The following is a 20347-nucleotide window of genomic DNA, read 5'->3' as shown; positions in this document are numbered from 1 at the left end:
GTGAGGTGTTACCATTAAATAAAAAATTTACATAGAAATAATATAGAGAAAATGATAATAAATTATAATTAATTTAAAATATTTGGTAGTTGATTATGGTTTTAATTTTTTGAAATTTGAATAATTTGTGATTAGATTTGACTATTGTGTTTATTTATGATTTTATAATAATGTTTTGTTTATTTATAATTTTATAATAATTTTCTATTTAGGTTAACACACTTCAATGTTTTTAATCATTGGCATTTTGAATTGTTATTATAATGACATCTGATGTTGTTGAATAGCATAAGTGTAAGGTCAAAAGTACATATATATAATATAGAGAAGACTAATGGTAAGGTCTCATAATTAAACTAAAATTTTTACGTACAAATAATATAAAGTAAATGATAATAAATTATAATTAATGGTGTATATTTTAAATTTTTTTTTTAACTTTAATCTTAATTCTTAAATGGGTATTAAAATATAGATTAATTTTATTTTTCTATAATGTAAATTTGATCTTAATTTTAAAATCAATATATTTAATATTTTTTAATATAAATTTTATTTTAGTTTTAAAATCAATATATTTAATATTTAATATTTTTTAAATATATATTTGATTTTAGTTTTAAAATCAAAATATTTATTATTTAAATTTTATTAAAATGTAAATTAATAAAAAAAAATTAAACAATATGATTTTATATTTTTTTGTTTTTCATTCATTTCCATGTTTTCAAAGTGGAGAATGAGTGCACACAACCATTTTTACTAGTGGGATCTAGTTTGACAAATTGGGATCTGAAGACTTTTAGGAGCATTTTGAGACATCAAAAAACATTTTTTAGAGGTAAAACTTGTATACCTTATATATGATTTTTTTTTACCTACTCTACACATAGAAACCTTTCTAATGGCATAAAGATCGCCTCCATATACAAAAGTTATGCCACTATGAAGTTGACCTTCTTATTTTGGCCACCATAATTTAAGAGGGTGTCATATCATCCCCCATTATTCATGAAAAAGGACCTAGCCACTTGATCATGATAAAGAAGACTCTAGCAGAGTCCATATTCTAACTCTAGTTAAGAGTTGAAGGAATTAAACCTAACCACTAGTGGGCCATCGGGGGCAGTAAGAAGAAAAGGGGTTTATTCTTTCAAGTGCATTTGTTCCATAGACGAGTAGAGTAGTGGAGAGGCATAAAGAGAGAGCGCACAAAGAGGATTTGTACAATGTAGTAGCTCAGAAACTACAAACCTTACTTCTTTGTACTTGTAGCTAATTTTTTTTCAAAGAAAAAGAACAAAACCACTTTAATCTCAAATTGAGTTTTCTCCCAAAAAAATTGTTAATTTATATCTTGTGTGAATCACGATTTATGAATTTTATTTCATTGTTTTCTATTTTCTACATAATTATAATTTACATACATACACAATAAACAATAATTTATAAATCCAAAATTGATCAAATATATTATAAAAAATTTTCCAATAAAATATCAAATAACAATTTACCAATCATATTATTTTAATAATATTCTATCACAATCAAAACATTATGCTTTTAATCTTTACACCATGTAACTACTAAACAAGCTGATAATATAATTACAAAGAAACTTTAAACTTCATACATATCCCAATGTCGTAAAACATATCTTTTTCTTATTAATTAACAAAAAAAAAATATCTTATATCCAAATTTGCAATTGATTGAATAAACGTGTTGTTCTATTTTAACAAGGTTCACGAAAATAATTTTGATCAACTGAAATAAGCCTTACGTTAAAAAATGACTTCGTTGATTTCCATAAATAAAACTTTAGTTAAATACAAAGAAACAGGATTCATGGATATTTGTGCCGAATTTTATAGGTATTCAAAACGATTACTATAGTCCATGCGGTGTAGGGACTAAAAATATCTTCTACTTCTTAACCTAATCTTTTTGCATTTTAATCTTTCTATAACTTTGATACACTTTCCTGTACTCTTTAAGCATTTTAATACAATTTCTTAATCTTAATCTTATTTTAATTTTATTTTGATAATGTATATTTTGTATCCATGATATATGATTCACTGATTAAAATTGTGTACGAAAGTGTGTTTATTTTGTAAAGTTAATAGGGAAGAGAAATAAATTTAAGAATAAAATTATCAATAATTATTATGTATATCATGGAGATTTAATTTTATGAAATATTTTAAAATACTTTTAGTAGTAGTCACAGTTTAGAGGAAAAGTGAGTTGGTTTTCCTACACAAGTGAATTAGAGGATTTGAATCTTGAACCTCCTAGCACATAACATCCTCCCCGCACATAACACTTCACACACTTCATCACCTCCTAGCACATAACAATTCACACACTTCATTTTCATGGTCATCGTCAATTGAGTTGTCATTGAGGCTTATGTTTTTCTACCCTTTTAATTAAATTGATTAATTAAAAAAAATATCATATGAATGTGAATTATGCTTTTTTAGGCATGTGGTATTAATCTATAGCATTGGCACATGGTATTGTCACAAAGCTTATTTATAGATTAAGAATCTCTTTAATAAAGTAATGATAAATTTTCATAGTTAAGAATCGTGTTACATATTTATATATAACTCATAAATTAATTCATTTTATAATTAATAATAATAATAATAATAATTTATAATTTAATTATTATTTATGTTTTTAATATTTTAATAATGTGTGTTTTAATATTTATAAACATTTACCACTCATTTAATTTATGATCGTCCTAGTTTTAAATTATTTCCCTAATATCATATTAAAAAGAAATCAAAACCAAAATAAGAAATTAAGTTGAACTATATTATATCACGGAAATAATGTATTAATTAAAATAGTTTATGAACTAGCGCAACCATATAAATTAAATGGCATCAATCCATGATAAGCATCAAAACACTTAGGCATGATACATTTCACATTGTGCAGATTAAGAAAAACAAATCCATCTTAACTTTGGATCTACCAAGTTGAGAGGGATCAAATATGTTTTCACTCAAAAAGAGGTTTGCATCTCAAGAGATTTGATCCCTCTCGGCGCTTGGTAGATCTATATTTAAATGGATCTAAGATGGTTTAATTTCCCCCTTTAACCAAGTATCCTACTAGGTGATTTCTACTTTTAAAGGGGATAGTATGTCCAAGGTACATCCTTCAAAGGGTGGTGGCATGTGATAAAGAGATAAAGGGAGTAAGGAATGAAAGGGGCAACCCTGGGCCACATGTTGGGGTACAAGGGTAGCTAATAAAAGGGAATCCCACACTTAGGTATATAAAGTATAGGAGGGAGCAATCGTGGTGTATGAGGTGCCTCGGCCTTGATTTTTCCACCCTTATTTATATTCCTTTTGCCTTTTATGATTTTTCTTTAATTAATTGTTCAAGGCTCAAGGGATAAGAGCATGATGTGTAAGGTATAGCAATGGATACCCCCTTTAAGGTAAGGCGGTTCATTTCCTACCAAGTGTTGGGACAATCATGGGTTCCTGAATGATAAAGGAGGTTCATGTGGGCCTATAGGAACTAGGGTGACGGCCATGATGATGCAGAAGAGCTCATGCTTTGGATTTTTTCCACGTGCTAAATGTGTTTGTCTCAGCCATCTTTTGCATTTTGTGGTACATCTTCCTGTTGAATGTGGCCAATTATGCTTTTACTTTCTTTTCAGCTACATAAACCTCTCGGGCATCATTCCAAGCTCGGCCCAAGGTGTCGGCAAGGGGAGGGGGAAGACTAACCCTATGTGACCCAGTGGAGGAATGTGGACCCAGGTGGGAGAAATGATAAATGGGGGTATAATGAGTGGAAGGGGAGTTATATATGTAGATGAGGAAGTGGGACCACGTAACCAAAATCAGAGTTTCCCATGAAATACCATCCCTAAAGCCCAAAGGTCAGTAAAATAGATCCCACTAGACTAGGGTCCAAGGTTAACATCCAAAAGAAGTCTAGGGGACAAGAGCGCATACCTAGCTCATTCTTTCCATTGAATCCCCCCATTAATACATGCTCATAAGTATCCATGATAAGAAAACTACAATACTCAATTACCAAATGAAAATTCATACCTTTAGGTTCAGTAGGCCCACCTTCCAACATACAATCATGACAGATGGGTTAGGGGCCACATGGTTGGCTCAAGCAGCGGAGAAATGACACAACGAGCTAGTTGGTGGCTGCAAGGGGTTGCTAGCTGCCGATTGAGGACCATCTTGGAGAAAATTTTCTCCTGTGGATGTCACCAACAAAATGGTGGGTAACAGGGTCATGACTATTTAATGGTATTTGTAGATTGCTTTAACAAATTGGTAGTAATGTAACTTATAGAAAAATAGAACAAATATTAATTAGATTTCATAATTTTTCTTTGAGGATGTATTGGTGTCTAACTTTGAATTACAATTATCAATCACCTCCATCTATGACTAAAATTTCTAAAATAGTTTTTTAGGTGATGTGGAGATTGATGGATACTATGTTGAAAAACATATTAACTTCCATCCATGAGTTAAACTTCAAACAAAAGTAGTAGGTCTACCACAATTCAATTGTTTCATTTTTTTAATCATTAAAACTAAAAAGGCAAAGGATAATAACATTACATAAAAGCAATGTAGTTATAATCCCACAATGCATAATATGATAATCACTTCACCTTTTGAATCGTTCTAGCTTAAATTTTTATTGAAGGATCCATTATCCATTTTGGATCATAATCATAAGTTAATGACAAGGAAGGAGGCCATGACAAATTGGTTGGTAATAAGGCTTATAAACAACATACAAAATATTCAAAACTATGCACATTATTAATTTTTTGTAGGATATAAAGGTTGAATTTACTTTAAAGATAAAGATAGGAAGATAAGTTGATTTGGTATGGATTGTATTTCATCATTGAGTTGATTACAAAGAATGTATTCAAATTAGAATCACTACATGTGTGGGCATTCTTTCCATTTTTCAATAGATTTCCTTAAATCTCTACATATCAATGTTGAATGATGATGAAGGAGAACTAACAATTGCTTCCTCTTGAAGGGCAGTTGTTAAATTTGGAAAAATCTATGACTATGTACCAAGTTATATAGTGAAAAGAAAAAATAATTAGATAAGGAACCTTGAAATTTTACCAAATCAAAGTAGAGGTATAATCACCCTAATTTGATAAGTGGTAAACCTTACAGGAGATTTTATCAAAGTTCCAAAATATAAAGACAATTTGTTGAGACCAACAAATCTTAAGTCAGGTAGAGATTTTATCCATAAAAGATTTTAAAATAAAATAGATTCATGATTGACGAGTCAGGCTAGAGGAAAAATCATCCTAAAAAATTGTCCAAGCAAATACTATGGTGATAATCTTGATGTCTAACAAAGTAATAATTCACTTGTGATGGTTGTACATAAACATTTTGTGTCTTTCGATAAGATGACCCAATCATACCAAATTCATAATTCAATAGTGCTTAGTCTAGTCATGCTATCCATACATGTGTTTTTAGTCATACATATGTCAATTCAATGCCAACGTGATAGGATGGATGGATATTTCAAAAGGGAAACTCAAGAATCATCAACTTCTTTTTCCTTATGAGAGAAACTCAAGAGTCGCCATGTTATGAAACCAGCTCAAGAAAGGATAGAAAAGAAAGATCAACGCCTTAGAATTCAGCCTCTTCGAGGGGGCAACCTCCTTTACATTACATAAATGAACAATTCTTGGATGATACAAATGAAAAACCTCCTTTCTATATATAGGAGTCTAAGTGGTCCCAATACAATCAAAGCCTACATAACAATAATATTGTAGGGCACAACAATAACAATAGTGGGCTTCTATGTGGCACAATAATAACAATATGGGCACTACATGGGTACATCAATATAAATAAGGGGTATAACTACAATATTAATGGGGTAATCACTAGTATTATAGGGACCCAACATGCCCCTCTCCTTCAAAAAAGTGTTGTCCTCAACGCTTGAGTAGTTCAGGATACTTCTGCATAAAATTCTCATCCTCCCATGTGGAATCTTCAGCGGATAAGTTCTTCCACTTGATAAGGTACTCTGAAATTGATCGATTTCGTAGCTGTCGAGTTCTTGTTTCTATAACTGCTTCCGGTTCCAATATAATTTTTCCTTCCTCGTCAAGTTCTGGCAATATTGTTTGAACTGGGAGCTTGTCGCCTATAACCTTCTTTAAGCATGAAACATGGAAAACTGGGTGCAATCGAGAAGCTGCAGGAAGCTCCAATTTGTATGCCATAGTACCAATCTTTTGCAACACCTTGTACGGACCATAATACTTTGGTGATAATTTATTATCCTTCTTAGCTTGCTTGAGGGACATTTGCTTATATGGTTGTAGCCGTAGGAATACCCAATCACCTACATCAAAACTTCTTTCACTGCGATGTTGATCTGCCTGTTGTTTCATTCTATTCTGTGCCAACACAAGGTTATCCTTTAAGAGTTGGAGGACTTGTTGTTGATGTTCGATGTGATGTTCCACTGCCTGAACCTTAGAATTTTCTCTTAAATATGATGTGATGGATGGTGGTTGATACCCATAAAGTGCCATAAATGGGGTCATTTTTGTTGCTGTATGAAAGGAAGTGTTATACCACCATTCAGCCAGAGGCAACCATTTGACCCATTGTGTCTGTTTATCAGATACAAAGCAACGAAGATATCCTTCCAAACATTTGTTTACTATCTCAGTTTGCCCATCAGATTGAGGATGATAAGATGAGCTATGAGCTAACTGAGTACCAAGACAAGAAAATAATTCTGTCCAAAAATTTCCAGTGAAAATGGGATCTCTGTCACTTACAATAATCTTTGGGTTTCCATGTAGCTTTTGAATTGTTTCCATAAATGCAGTAGAAACTGTACTGGCTTTAAATGGATGTGATAATGCACAAAAGTGTGCATACTTGGTAAGTCTGTCAACTACCACCATGATGACACTCTTTCCCTCAGACTTGGGTAAACCTGTGATAAAATCCATTGAAACCTCCTCCCAACGTTGGCTTGGAATGGATAAAGGTTGTAATAGACCCGGTGTCTTAATTGTTTCAACTTTATTTTGCTGGCAAACCAAACATTCTGCCACAAACTTTTGAATATCTGATTTAAGGCCATCCCAAAAAAATTCCTTCTTAACCCTGTGGTAAGTTTTTAAAAATCCTGAGTGCCCTCCTAAGGGAGAAGTGTGCAATTCCATAAGAATCTTTTGTTTTAGCTGGGAATTCTTACAGAGGTATAAGCGATCTTTGTACCATAACGAATCATTTTTCCAGCTAAATGTATCAGACGTACTGGAATCTTGTTGTAGCTTTCGAATAAGTGCCCACACTTCTTCGTCATTCTTCCATTCCTCCCTTGCTTCATTTATCCAATCTGGTTGGATAATAGAAATGGCGCACAACAATGCTTCCACATCCTCATCCTTTCTTGAGAGTGCATCTGCCACCACATTTTGCTTCCCTTTTTGTAGATGATTTCAAAGTCATAACCCAACATCTTTGTGACCCACTTTTGTTGCTCTTCAGAGGATAATCTTTGTTCTAAAAAGTATTTAAGGCTATCATGATCTGTTTTTACCTTGAAGTGTCTTCCCATTAGGTAGGGTCGCCATTTCTTAAGTGCATGGAGTATTGCCAACATTTCCTTCTCATAAATAGCTTTTCTTAAAAACTTTCCCTTGATTGGACGACTTTCAAAAGCAATGGGTCTTTCATCTTGCATTAGAACAGCACCAATTCCATTTCCTGAAGCATCACATTCCACAATAAAGGTTTTTGTGAAGTCCGGTGTAGCTAAGACCGGTGCTTGGCACATTGCCTCTTTAAGATGTTCAAAGGCCTTTGTTGCTTCCGGAGTCCATGAAAATGCATCTTTCTTCAATAATGTTGTTAGAGGTGCTGCTATTCTCCCATAATTCTTAACAAACTTGCGATAATACCCTGTCAACCCAAGAAATCCTCGCAAATGCTTTATGGATGTGGGGATTTTCCATTCCTTAATGGCTTTAATTTTGCTAGGGTCTACCTTAACTCCTTCATGAGATACAATATGACCCAAATATTCCACCTCCTGGACTCCAAAGAAACATTTGGATCTTTTTGCATATAATTGTTTCTCTTCCAATAGTTGTAGCACCCTGTCAACATGTTCAACATGATCCTTCCAAGACTTGTTGTAGATAAGTATATCATCAAAAAATACTAACACAAATTTTCTAAGGAATGGTTTGAAAATTGAATTCATCAAACCTTGAAATGTTGAAGGTGCATTGGTAAGGCCAAAAGGCATGACCAAAAATTCATAATGACCCTCATGAGTTCTAAATGCCATTTTCGGAATGTCTTCAATCTTCATTCTGATTTGATGATATCCTGAACGAAGATCCAACTTGGTGAAGTAAATTGATCCATGCAATTCATCCAGTAATTCATCAATGACAGGAATGGGGAACTTATCTTTAATAGTGAGCTTGTTGAGCTCCCTATAATCCGGACACATGCGCCATGATCCATCCTTCTTGTGCACCAATACTACTGGAGCAGAGAAAGAACTTTGACTCGGTTGAATTATACCAGCCTCTAGCATTTCTGCAACCATACGTTCAATTTCACTTTTTTGGACATAGGGATATCTGTACGGCCTGATGTTTGGAGGAACACTTCCTGGAATCAGATGAATAGCATGATCATGATCACGCATAGGTGGGAGACCTTTGGGAGTCTCAAATACCTTGGAATGATTGTCCAGGACTTTTTGGAGATCTGGAGAAATAGATGATTCTAATGTGGAAACATCTAGCGAACATAATTGTGCAATTACACCCCTTTGCTCCTTTTTTAGAAGCTTTGTCATACCATTAGAGCTGATTATCTTTCCTGGTTTCCCTGCAATACCCCTTAATTCAACTTCCTTTCCTTCCACAGAAAATTTCATGAAAAGTTCTTGAAAATTAAAAGCTATTGTACCCAAGGATTGTAGCCATTGGACTCCTAGTACAACATCAGCACCTCCCATTGGAATGGAAAGCATTGGGCTAGTCAATACATATTCTCCCATGGATAGCTTGATATTATGGCACTTTCCAGAGCAATTTATTGTTCCTCCATTTGCAATCATCACTTGACACTCTGGTGCTGGATATAGGAAGCAATTCAATTCTTTTGCTACCCTACAATGAATAAAATTGTGGGTGCTTCCTGAATCAATCAACACTATCACCTTTTTCTTCTTGATTTGTCCTTCTATCTTGATGGTTTGAGGAGTGGTAATTCCCGCCAATGCATTACAAGATATGGTCGGATTTATTTGTTCTTCATCTAGGCTTTGTTCCTGGAATATATCCTCTTCTTTTGACCTTTCTTGCTCCTTTTCTTCTTCCTCTTCACAATCTATGTAGAATAATTTCTTCTCAGCACACTTATGACCTTTTGTGTATTTGCTATCACAATTGTAACAAAGCCCTTTTGCTCTTTTTTCTTCCAATTGTTGTGGTGTCAACCTTGTAGGTTGTGGAAGACTATGGGCAACAACACTTCCATCTTTATAGTTGTGAATGGTATGCTTCCTAGTTGCCATAATTTTGCTTTCCATTTTTCTTGCTAACCTGAATGCCTTCTCTAATGAATCAGGTTCCCAAAGGCGCACATCATGTTGGATATTATCCTTTAAAGACCCTATGAACACATCAATCCTATGCTCCTCTGGAATATCTTTTACCCTTATGTTCAATTTTTGGAACTCCTCAATGTGCTCCATTATTGAACCCTTTTGTTTGAGATTATCAATTGGCTAAAAAAAGTGTTGCTTTTTGTATCCTCATAATGTGCTATCAATTCTTCCGTAAAAATTGCCCAAGTGATAAATTGTTTACGAGAACAAAGCCATTGATACCATACAAACTGATTTGGTTCCAAATATAAAGTTGCCATACGTACCTTTTGTGTGTTTTGCACATTATTGAGATCGAAGAATTGCTCCATCTGTAATATCCATGTGGCGGGATCCTTGCCATCAAACTTCCTCATATCGATTTTTGGAACATGATGAGTCTTCGATCCAACATTAGCGTCTATGGAATCATGATTAACATTTCTTTTGTTCTCATCATGAGTTTCCTTTACTACCTTTTCACCATTAGTGACACTTTCTTGTAGCAACTTCTTCAATTCTTCCATATCTGTCTTCAAATCTATCTTCAAATCTGCCATGTCTCTCTTCAAATCTGTCTTCAAATCTATCTTCAAATCTGCCATGTCTCTCTTCAAATCTGTCTTTGAATCATCCATCTTAGCTTCCATGCCCTTTATCTTAGATTCCACGCCACTTATCTTAGCTTCTGTTAGCTTTTGTGATCGTGACATTTGTTGCACTTGTTCTTGTAATTTTGATATATCACGTAGCATTTCTTCTTCTTCTTCATGAGTCATGCTAGAGCTTTCAGGTTCCTTACTAGGTGTTTGCATTTTCTTTCCTCGGGGCATCAGTTACCGATAATAATTCTTTACTATGCCCTTTGAATTCCTTTAAACCAAGCTTACACAAAAATAAAAATAAAAAACTACACACCTTTTTTCACTTTATAGAAGCCTGATATTGAATCTGATGTGTCTCTGTAATTTCGAATCATCCAGTTCTGAAATTGCTACCTGCAATAGCCTTCTGCGTCCTCTTTCCAATGCCACAAGTCTGAGCCAAATTGGATTCTCCAAGGAAGAGTTATGTGAAATCTCCCACAGTGACTTGCTTTTAGACTGGTTCAGTAGAGCGAAGTTGTACGACGTGCCACGAGCCACTGTTTCAACCTTTGAATCTAAAACACACATACAAGAAGCTACAGTCCGTCTTCTTTCTGCACCTTTTTACGAAATTTCAATCCGATCCTCAGAGAGAGAGTTATGACGATTTTTCCCAGGTCACCTGTTTTGAATGTAATTCAGGAGTCTGCAAAAAGGCCAACTTTCTTAGATCATATCTCCGAAAATATCGCGCGAAAATCTATGAAATTCAGACCCAAGGTTTAGCGCCAATTATTCTCAAATGGGTTTTTTTTGCGACTTCTGAAACGTCACAGAAGAAACGTTATAGCGAAAATGCCACGATGACCTGTTTGGAGCAGCGAAACCCTAGAATCTAAAGCTCTGATACCAAATGTTATGAAACCAGCTCAAGAAAGGATAGAAAAGAAAGATCAACGCCTTAGAATTCAGCCTCTTCGAGGGGGCAACCTCCTTTACATTACATAAATGAACAATTCTTGGATGATACAAATGAAAATACCTTCTTTCTATATATAGGAGTCTAAGTGGTCCCAATACAATCAAAGCCTACATAACAATAATATTGTAGGGCACAACAATAACAATAGTGGGCTTCTATGTGGCACAATAGTAACAATATGGGCACTACATGGGTACATCAATATAAATAAGGGGTATAACTACAATAGTAATGGGGTAATCACTAGTATTATAGGGACCCAACACGTCAACTTCTTTTTCCATATATCTTCATATTATAACTAATTGTACACTAATATTTTGTTAGATATAATTAGAAAAGATTCAAGATACTTTTGGAATATGTAATTTGCATTGAAATTTTTTAAAATAATTTATTTTCTTCACCCGCGTATTGACCGTCAATCCAAAGCCCCATGGACTACTTTAATCATGTTTACATAACTTCATTATTTTCCTTTTTATTATCCATTACCTATATATACAAATTTAAATTTTCCTTTATCCATAATTATGCTAATTTGATTATGATAACTTTTGTTATGGTTTTCTTATTTATAAAATGCCCTGTGAAGAAATATAACACAATATTTAAATATTTTAGATATTATAGTATTGTTTAATATTTTGATATTATAGTATGGTTAAATAGCATTATGTAACAATAATACAATTACAATATCCTTGATTTCTATAAGTGACAATAGAACAATTATAAAACTCAGTGGTATATTGTACTGAAAATACAAATAATATTAAACGAAATGATGATATTAGGGTTAATTCCTTGTTACAAAAAGTAATATTGTTTGTTACAAAAAGTAATACTTATATTGTTAAGGGAAAACATCTAATCGTTTCAAAGAAATGCAAGAGCATGGCATGTGATATAAGCTAAATAGAATTAATAGAATTAAGTGTGGGAGATTAACATGGTAATTTATATAATATTTATAAATAAATATAATAGTAATGTTTTTCTATAGTTTGTTTTGGATTTAGTATATAAAATTGATCACTATTTGAAAATTTGGAATTTGAATAATTTAAATAATAGGTTAATATGATTTTAAACATTCTGTTGTGTGTGAATTTATTTATAATTTTAGAATAATGTTTCATTTAAATTAATATATTTAAATGTTTTTTTTCATTAACATCTTGAATGGTTGTTATACATAATGGTATATGGTGTTGTTAGATGGCGTCAAAATTAAAAAAATAAAAATTAAAAATTAAAAAAAAATTATTAATAAATTATAATTAATTACATATAGTGAAGAAATTGTTAATAAACAAAAAGGTATGGGCACAATTCAGAAGTTCACACGCTCCTGGGAGATTTCCATCTTCATAATTGCCGGTAGCAGGATATAAATTTTATGGACACTTGCCCTCAAGTAAATTTTTGGAAGGATTTTTTTTTGCAAACTTTTATTTTCATAGTTTTTTATATTTATTTTTACTCTATAAAATGTAATAATTAAATTAATTATATATATATATATATAAAATTATAATTATTTATATATATCTATATATATTATTTAATTGAGATAATAAAAATAATAAATTGATAAATGTGGTAATGTCTATATAATGAAGTTTTATATTAAAAAAAATAATTATAGAATATAATATTAATTTATTTGAAAATAATAATTTTATTTTTATTAATTATGATGACTAATGTCACTAAGACCAGTGTAATTTATCAAACTTTAAAAAGTAAGAGATTAATTGAGATTTTCAACATTTTATTTGTATAATTGTATAAATTATAAGTAATTATTTTTCATTAAAAAATTTAAAATAATTATGTACATATCACATTAAAATAAATTTAAATAATAATGATTCATAATCATAATCATAATATTTCATAACATATTATTAATAAAATATACAAACACTTAATAAATTTAATTAATAAAATATAAAAATTTAAGAGTTATATATCACATTAAAAAAATTTTATAAAAATACTACAACATGTTAAATAAAAATGTGAAGTGTATATATATGCAATTATATGTGTAACACCCCTAGTCATGTAAATAATTGTTATTTACTTTTTTATTGTGTAAGACTTGGTAATTCGGTTTGGCATAGGTTGGTAAAAGAACTTAAAATAAAAGTTTAGTGCTTATTATTTTGTTTGCTTTAAAAGAAAGTTATGCTTAGAGACTTCAAAAGAAAATCTTGAGTTTCCAAGTAGTTAGAGAGAACTACTTCCTTCCCTGGAGGAATTAAAAGAAGATATCTCAGTTGGGAAAGGCCACTAGTGGCTGAAAAGATGAAGTAAAAGGAAAATAAAAGAAAGATTGTGACAAAATGTTGTAAAAAAAAGGACTTGTATTGTTGTAGGGTCTTCTTGAGCTGGTAATAACTAGTGGAAACTCTTAAGAAGAGACGAGACCTCTATCATTGTCTTAAACTTCTCTAGAAACTAAAGAGGCCCGGGGGGGAGACCGGGATGTAATTACCAATCTCATAGGTTGGATGGTTAAAGAAGTCTTACCCGGGTTCTATTTCTTTGAAAGAGCTAACTAAGACAAATAAGTAATTGTTTATTAAATTTAATCAGATATGGTTCTGAAATGTTGTTTGGTTTTTGTGAATAAAGAAAAAAGTATTCTTCTCAGAAATAATGAAACGAGTTAATATTTATTTTTGGTCTAATTCTTTGTTGAGTACGATTGTATAAATAAGTTGGAAAAATTACACTCTGAAAGAACCACTGACAAGGAAGAATGTCAGTTAGTGTAAATCCCTAGGTTATGCAAGACACAAATCTTGTTGTCTGTGTAATCTCAATCTTTCCTAACCAAGATTGATATGAATAGAAGTTGATGTGATTAAACATGAATAAAGAATGGAATGAGAAATTGTTGTTTTAGCGTGTGTTAAAAAGAAAACAAAACAAAACAAAAGAACCCTAAGATTGATAAAAGAAGCGATAAATTTTCCATTGTTAACTAAGTAACCTCTTATCAGTGAAATTGAAATTTAAGGGAAACAAGGGGTTAGTTGTAAAGAAAATCAGAAGGAAAATTCTTCGATTTAGTTAACAAACTATGTTGTAAATAATCACGGTGGCCACTAATATAGGCTTGGAAGTAGGTTAGTCCTCTATTGCAAGACGGAAGCCCACCGAGAAGACATTCATCCTCTCATGGGGTTTTAGTATCAAAAACAACAGGAACATATTCCGTGGGTCGGCTTTCGTTCCTCTGAGGACGCTGATTATGACTATTAAAAAAAGGTGATAAATGGTTCAGTATTAAAGGAAATAATTAACCACATAATTAGAAAAACACAGAGTGAACCTACAGTAAGAAAAAATAATTTGTAGCAGGCCTAACTGTAAATTCATAACTGGCATGTGTCCAAGAGGATACACAACAACAAACTAGAAAAATCTATACAACATATTTCCCATTAACTAGCCAAGAAATTAGGGTAAAAATAATATGTTTCACATATTACAGCACTTGAATAAATGTACAGTGAACAAGTGAATGGAAATTATCTGAAATAATTGTTTCCAGCTATTTCATGCCAAACCCACAAAATAGGGGCATTAAATTACAATGTACAGATGTAGAGGAATGTATTCCTCCTTCACTCACAAAAAAAATATACCGCATTTATGTATTTAAACAGTTAAAAGAAAAATTTGTGAGCCCCCTTGGACTTAGAATCTCCAATTACAGAGCTTAATGGAAGCATATGTATTAAACCCTGGCTTATGACCTTAACATTTGAGATTGTCGAATAAGAGGGCAAGAAACCCAAAACCTAGAATAGAAGAATTTCCATTAGTCGGTCAGTTGTCGCAAACCAGAGAGCGAACAACCGTAAGGAAAACCCAAAAGTTGGAACAAGCTTCTTACCTGCAGGGAAAAAACAAGCAACAACACGAATACATTAGAACTGTAAAGTGGATTGTAATTTAGGTCGCAGACAATATGAACAAAGAGCACAAAATGTCTTGACAAATAGCGTAGAAACGCCAGTAGTACCTAAGGAAACTTGTTGGAGAAACAACAGCGAGTAGGAAGGGCTCCTAACACCAGAACAAATGAGGTTAGAGCATAAATTGTGAGGGTTTACCTCTAGAGGTCAAAAAAACTAAGATAAACATGAAAAGAAAGAAAGGAACTTACGTTACCTACCAAATAATATCCATGCTACCTGATAGTGTGACGGATTGAGGCTGGAACACTCTCCATGCTAGTTGGGCATCATGGAAACAACACCAAATACAAAAAGGAAACATAAAACTCAGTCAAATGTTGAAATGTCATATGTTCCAAAGAAGTAAGGGAAAAAACTGCTAGAATCTAACTTACCAGTAGGAAAATGGAGAAAACAAAGCAATAAACCCTTGGTGATGGGAGGTTGCAGAGGAGTTCGGTGAGAAGATAGAATGACAATGTCAAAAGGAGGGTCGAGGTAGGAGAAGTTACCATTAAACTGCCTTATTGAATCTACTATGTTTGATCAAACCCTCACATTTGAATGGTGGAGATAGAAACCAGTTATACCCCATCACATTCATCGTAATGATGACATTTAATACACCAAAAAATCTCTAGAGAGTTATCCTTAGAGGGATAGTGCCAAGACTAACCTTATATATTTTTTATAACTTAATTTATTACCGAGACCTCTCTATTCAACGTAACCAGAAGGTTAATGAGCAAAGTTTGTCACTCCACTCTTAGGGAAAATGTGGTATGCTAGGGTGGAACCGAGTTAATGTAGCTACATAGATGTTCACTTGTCATAAATTAATATAACAAGGCCAACGCAACACTTCAACATACTTATAATTCTCTAAAATTTTATTTTAATTGCATGTTATTAAAAAAATGCAATAGCAGATTAAATGGTAATTACTATACCCTTCATGAATGGATGTTACAAGTGGTATCAGGGCGTGGTTGCAATACTATAGCCTATTTGGGAAAATGATATAACAAAGGTGTACTATGTTGACAGGGAAAGAGGGAGTAGGGCAGCATAATGAGGAGAGGAGTTGGAAGTACACAACTAGTGAGGCGCTCTGTAGAATCTGGTCCCATACCCATTTTAGGATTTAACCAAAATATGTGGGTTTAATTAGAAGAAGGCCACCAAAACCCCACTGCTATATTGTTGTAAATTGTTTAATGTTTAAGGACTGAGATGACTAGTCTATGGGCGGATAATGAGAGATTAATGCGAGATCAGGAAAAAATACTGAAAAGTCTATATGATCGCCAAAATCATAGAAACTCTATACCCAGCTCTGGTAATGAAGACAGGGATGAGGAGCAAAGGCAAAGATGTGAAAATGCGCCTAAAGGAAGCCATACTCAATGCTTGGAAGGGGATAAGGGAGGAAATGAGGAAGAATCTGACAATTTGTCAGACCATCGAAAAAATAAGAAATAGAAGACAAAGTTAAAAGGAGAGTTCAAAAAGATAAAACCCCCAACTTTTGACGGAGAAGTGGAAGAAGTTGTTGAGGCATGGTTGATTAACATTAACAAATACTTCCAAATCTATGAATATGATGATAACTTGAAGGTGAGATTAGTTATCTACTAGCTTCAGGGGAAGGCTATGTTGTGGTGGGAAGAGGTTAAGGTCGTTCATGCAATTGATGAGTAGGGGGTGACTTGGGGATATTTTCATAAACATTTTAAAGAAAAGTACTTCACTGAGAAATTTTATGACGATAAGGAAAAGGAATTCCACGACCTCCAACTAGGACAACTTTCTATCGATGAGTTTGTGACCAATTTCATGTCCCTATTGAGGTATGTACCTTAAATTCAAGAGGAGAAGGCCATTCAAAAAGCATGAATATGTTATCAACAGATGAAGTAGAAGGGAGAAGGTGGTAAGAGTTTGGCTAGTAAAAAGGTACATAAAATCTTCCAGAACATGAAAAATATGAAAAGTGGAAATGCCATAAATTTACATAAGAAACAGCACAATAAACCTCCTGGAAGGAATCAGCAGAAATTTAAATCACAAAATTAATCGAAACAAGTGGAGGTCTCCAGTAAATCAGAGTTCAGTCAATCGCAAAAACCTCCATTACAGTGTTGGGGTTGTGGGGAGCCTCATTATTACAAAAATTTCCCTCATCGCACCAGAACGGAACATACTACCAACATTCAAGATGCCTGTATAGTAGGCAAGGTGGCAAGAAACAAACCCAAGATTAATTTTTCCCTAGACGATCATCAAGTTGAATACCAGCCTACTATGATCGAATTTGAAGGTAAGATGCATAACCATGTTGTGTCAATTTTGATAGACCCAGGAGCTAGTTTAAGTTATGTCAGCCCAAAAATCATTGAAATGTGTCACTTACAAACCTATAAATTTAAAAATCCTGGTTGGTACAACTGACCACTGGGGAAAAAAGAAGGGTGACAGCCAAAGTAGATGACTGCCCTATTGGAATAGCAGGTCAGGTCATTAATGTAGATCTGAATGTGTTACCTTTGGGGTCTTATGATGTTCTAATCAGGATGGATTGGTTGGAAAGGCACTGGACATTAGTAAATTACAAAGAGAAAGCCATTAGCTACCTTAACAAAGAGGGTGCCAGACAAGAGATTCAAGGGGTAATAAGACCCATAAAATTGTGGCCAATTACCGCCTCCTAGTTAGGTAAGTGTATTAGGAAGGGATGTCAGATTTATGTGGTTCAAGTGGGTTTTAATAACTCCAAGGATAAGTTAGCCTCCTTAGGGAGCCTGCCAATTATTCAGGATTTCATTGTTGTGTTTCTGGAAGAAATTTCAAGGCTACCTCCAAAGCGAGATATCGATTTCACCATAGAATTGATCTCGTCGGTTACACCTATGTCAATAACCCCTTATCATATGAGTATACTCGAGCTAACTGAGTTAAAAACGTAATTACAAGAATTTCTTGACAAAGGTTATATCCACCCAAGTGTGTCTCCTTGGAGAGCCCCTGTCTTATTTGTCAGAAAGAAAGATGGTACTATGAGGTTATGCATTGACTACAAACAACATAATAAGCTAATTGTCAAGAACAAATACCCTTTGCCAAGGATCAATGATTTATTCGACCAAGTTAAGGGGGCTACAATGTTTTCTAAGATAGATCTACATTCTAGGTATCATCATATAAGAGTAAAAGAAGATGATATTCCTAAAACAACTTTTAAAACCTGTTATGGTCATTATGAGTTTTTGGTTTTTCCCTTTGGCCTTACCAACGCTCTAGCAACATTCATGAGTCTTATGAATAGTGTATTCCATCCCTATCTTGATAAATTTGTCCTAATTTTCATTGATGATATCCTTATATATTCAAGGAATTTGGAGGAACATAAGAAGCACCTACAAATTGTTTTGCAAACATTAAGAGAACACAAGTGATATGCCAAATTTAGTAAATGTGACTTTTACAAGGTTCAGATATAGTATTTAGGCCATGTAATTTATACATAATGGATAGTTATTGATCCAGAGAAAATTAAAACTATCATGGAATGGCTTGTCCCTACTAATGTGGTTGACATCTGATCTTTTATGGGTTTAGTAGGGTATTATCGTCATTTTATTGAGGGATTCTCTAGAATATATTATCCTATAACTTCCTTGCAAAAGAAAGGAAAAACCTTCAGATGTATTGTTGATTGTCAGTGTAGTTTTGAGCTATTAAAAAATTTATTAAGCACAACTTCAGTGTTAAATATTTTCGACCCTGAAAAGGAATTTTTTGTTTGCACTGATGCATGTCAAGAAGGATGATGAGCCTCATCATTGGGTAATTATATGGGCCTTAATTCACCTGCTAGCTTAGTCAAACCAACTTTTCTCATAACTTATTACATGTTTTTTATTATATTTTGTTTATGAGGTGAGTTAGAGTTGGATATTATGCTTTTTGGTCTAATATGCATTGAATGTGGGATTAAAGGAGAAAATCAAGGAATTTTGGCAAAGACTTAGGTCAAAACTTGAATGGGACAAGGGAGAGGGATTGTAGGAGGTAAATCCTCCTCATTTACTACTCCTCCATTTGAATATTCCTCCATTCATCACATCAACTCGAAGTGCAAACAGCCAAATCATGAGGACTAGAAGGAAATGGAGCAAGTGAGAGACAAAGCACCAGTTTATCTTGAGTTTGGGAGCCGAGCCTCCCTAATTTTAAGGAAGTCGTTGGGGACTTCAGATGTATAAGTAGAGAGGCCTAGGACCTTAGTAGGATTCAGATTTTTATGGTAAAACTCTAATCTATTTTCGAGATGCAAAACTTGTGACAGTTCTATTGATGTAATTTGTTGTTTTGGTAATAAGAATGAGTTTTGTTTTGAGCCAGCACTGAGTTAACTCAGAGGGTTGAAGCTCTTGGTTTAGGTCCCAACCATAGAATTCAAGGCTCCTCTTTATTGTACATGTATGTTTAGTGTAGATTCATAGCTTCATTGTTAATTTGATTTTTAGATGCATTCCCATTACAAGTAGTGTAGATTAGATTGGTTGTTTAATAGTTTGCTTCCATTTGTGCCTTATTTCAAGTAGCAGGTTAGCAAGGAGAAAACATATCACCACAAGGTTGTTAGCAAGTGTCTTGGCCTCACTTCCTCCCTCTGGGACCATGACTTAAGGAAGGGACCCTTAAGCAGCCCCAAAAACACAGATTTCTAGTTCTGTTATGAGCTTTGGAGTTTGATGTATTTAATTTAGTATTTGGTTAATTTTGGAAGGTAGATTTCATTGCCATATTTTTCATCTCCATTTTTGCAGTAGATCTCACTCATGCTTTCATTCCTTTTAGCAACTTTCTTCATGCATAGTATAGGTAGTTGATTCATTAATTATGCTTTTCTAGTTTATGAAAATGTATCTTGTTGCATAGCTTTTTGGAAGACACACATGTTTTATGCAGAGCAGGTGCTTCAGGAGGAGACTAAGACTTCATAGCCAGCAGCCACCTTCCACTTCATCCACCTTAGCCATCCCTTGTTTTCACCATCACTTTCACTAGTTTTCCATCATTTT

General features: G+C 33.4%; 1 long non-coding RNA gene across 1 annotated transcript; it reads right to left on the bottom strand.

Annotated features, from left to right (window-relative positions):
* Positions 1 to 14846: 14846 nt before the first annotated feature.
* LOC149250166 (uncharacterized) lies at positions 14847 to 15838 on the bottom strand. Its single transcript, XR_016265929.1, has 4 exons — positions 15656 to 15838; positions 15479 to 15536; positions 15326 to 15369; positions 14847 to 15101 (listed from the first exon to the last, which is right to left on the bottom strand). It is a non-coding gene; the product is annotated as an uncharacterized LOC149250166 (long non-coding RNA).
* Between the last annotated feature and the right edge of the window lie 4509 nt (positions 15839 to 20347).

The sequence above is a fragment of the Pinus tabuliformis genome, chromosome 7 (genome assembly GCF_031772625.1).
Source record: "Pinus tabuliformis cultivar Carrire ecotype Pingquan chromosome 7, CPIR1, whole genome shotgun sequence".
Classification (NCBI taxonomy): Eukaryota; Viridiplantae; Streptophyta; class Pinopsida; order Pinales; family Pinaceae; genus Pinus; species Pinus tabuliformis.
The sequence above is the reverse complement of the archived record's forward strand: the minus strand, read 5'-3'. Positions and strand labels throughout refer to the sequence as shown.